Raw genomic sequence first — 3,101 nt, 5'->3', positions numbered from 1 at the left:
ACTTCCACTAAAGAATGAAAAACAAAAAAGTAACTCATACACACCACAAATAAGTGTATTTCACACTATACGAATACGTATTACCCGAGATCATAAATAAAATAGCCTGATTTTCGGTGACGTCACCGATAGGTCGTCTCATGGAAATGCAGCCATTGAGGGCATAGTGAAATAATTATCTAAAACAATTTAAACTAATTGAGAGAGAGAGAGAGAGAGAGAGAGAGAGAGAGAGAGAGAGAGAGAGAGAGAGAGTGTAATTAGAATTCCCTCTGGGATATGAAGGGCTATTCTTACCTTTGATTGTAGAGTATTTAAGCTTTCCCGGCTCATTTTCAAAGCTTTATCCGTTATCCTACAGTCACTTCCAGATTGTTAACATTCTATTCGGCATTGAGTATCCTTCGGCACATCAGGGGACTCCAAAATCGAACTTAAATAACATAAACACAAAGAAATTCACGGGGCACTGATACACTTGTAGCGTGGACTGTGGACAGCTGTCTTGTCTTCTGCTTCTGAAATATTGGAATAACGACGTGACGTCATACAGGTAAAAGACAGTCTTCTGAAATTTTTTCTTGTTTGTTTTAATTGTAATATCTATTTAAAATTAGAAATTGATATTAATTTAGGTTTAACTAGCTTGATGTCATAAGTATTACTTAAACTGAAGTGGTCTCCCAATGAATTTTGGTAGTCTTCCTCGTCTACTTTTGTAAATAAACAATCTCTCTCTCTCTCTCTCTCTCTCTCTCTCTCTCTCTCTCTCTCTCTCTCTCCTTTGTTCGTCTACATAAACACCAATCGATGGTTCTTAATCAAAGAGTAGTTCTGTTATTTTTTCCTTTATCTTTAATTATTGGCTTTTACGAGCATTATATGCTTACTCCATATTTACTCACACACACACACACACACACACACACACATATATATATATATATATATATATATGTATGTATATATATATATATATATATATAGATAGATAGATAGATAGATAGAACGATATATTACCGTTTGAGAGTTATGGGGTTCTTCGACTGGCCAGTCTACTAAATTGGATACCTCTTTGGTTACGGCTTATTTTACCTTCTACCCCATACACACCGAATAGCCTGGCATATTCTTTACATATTCTCCTCTGTCCTCATACACCTGACAACACTGAGATTACCAAACAATTCTTCTTCTCTCAAGGGGTTAACTACTGCACTGTAATTGTTCAATGGCTAGTTTCCTCTTGGTAATGGTGGAAGAGACTCTTTGACTATGGTAAGCAGCTCTTCTAGGAGGACACTCCAAAATCAAACCATTGTTCTCTAGGCTTGGGTAGTGCTGTAGCCTCTATACCATGGTCTTTCACTGTCTTGGGGTAGAGTGCTTATGCTTGAGGGTACACTCGAGCACTATTCTATCTTTTTTTCTCTCCCTCTTCTTGTTTTGAAGTTTTTATCGTTTATATATGAAATATTTATTTCAAAGTTGGTACTGTTTTTTTAATATTTTTATTTTAATTGTTAATTACTTCTCTTGTAGTTCCCTTATTTCCTTTCCTCACTGGGCTATTCTCCTCGTTGGAGCCCTTGGACTTATTGCATCCTGCATTTTCTACTAGGGTTGTAGTTTAGCTATATATATATATATATATATATATATATATATATGTGTGTGTGTGTGTGTGTATATATATATATATATATATATATATATATATATATATATATATACATATATATATATATATATATATATATATATGTATATCATATATATATATATATATATATATATATATATATATATATATATATATATATATATTGCGTATATAAGGAATATATCTAATGAGATGTTCCTACCAGTATTAACTTATGCATCAGAAACTTGGAGCCTTAGAAAATAAACTAGTTACACCTCAAAGATCTAAGGAAAAAACAATGATAGGAATTAAACTGAGAGACCGAAGAGGAGCAGCATGGATACGAAAAGTAAACTAAAGTATAAGATATTCTAACAATATGTAAGAATAAGAAATGGGTAGATGGACATTATGAATAATAAAATGGGCCAATGGAGATTACAAAAGAAGCAGGGGAAGGAAGAGAAGACGAAGGACAGACGAATAAAGAAAGCTTGCAAGGTGTGGACTAGCACAAAAAGACCATAAACAGACGCAAGTGGAAGGACATGTCTGAGGCCTTTGTTCTGCAATGGACTAGTAACGGCTGATGACACTGTAGGCCTAAGCGCGATCAAGACAATTTTGGGCCAAACCTTTTATCTTCACAATAATTCAATTTTTCCAGGCTTAGGCCTACCATTTTAAGTTTTAATAATGAAAACTTATTGTAGTTTATTGGCTAATCTTTAATTTCATGCAATCAAAATGGAAGATTTTAGTTATTAGCAAGATACTGTGTTGGTAAATGAATAGGTGTTCAAAATCTTAAAAGAGAATTATTTTTCTTTGTTTCCTTTCCTCACTGGGCTGTTTTCCTTGTTGGGGCCCTTGGGCTTGTAGCCTCCTGCTTTTCCAACTAGGGTTGTAAATAATAATAATGAAGTAATGAAACCAATTTGTCTATCTAATTGAATTCAAATTAACCTGGTTCCAAAGGACAATTAACTTTGTCTTTTAAGAACAGTAGCAACACCAAAATAGATATTTCCTATACAAACTGTAAAAAGCTTTAACTAAAGAGGAAACAGAGAAATTAGATATAATAGTGTGCCAGAGTGTACCCTCAAGCAAGAGATCCCTACCCCAAGACAGTGGAAGACCATGGTACAGAGGCTATAGCACTACCCAAGACTAGAGAACAATGGTTTGATTTTGGAGTATCCTTCTCCTAGAAGAGCTGCTTACCATAGCTAAAGAGTCTCTTCTACCCTTACCAAGAGGAAAGTACACACACACACACACACACACACACACACACATATATATATATATATATATATATATATATATATATGGCCAGACATAGAACTACTCAGTCTCTCCCCACCCTAGGGTAGCAGAAGAGGGAGTAGTCATACCCTGGTGAGAAGAATTATATTTAGGAAAGAAGGAAGGGGGTGGGAAGGATAGTGCA

This window comes from Palaemon carinicauda, chromosome 23 (assembly GCF_036898095.1).
Source record: "Palaemon carinicauda isolate YSFRI2023 chromosome 23, ASM3689809v2, whole genome shotgun sequence".
In the NCBI taxonomy this organism is placed as follows: Eukaryota; Metazoa; Arthropoda; class Malacostraca; order Decapoda; family Palaemonidae; genus Palaemon; species Palaemon carinicauda.
The sequence above is the reverse complement of the archived record's forward strand: the minus strand, read 5'-3'. Positions refer to the sequence as shown.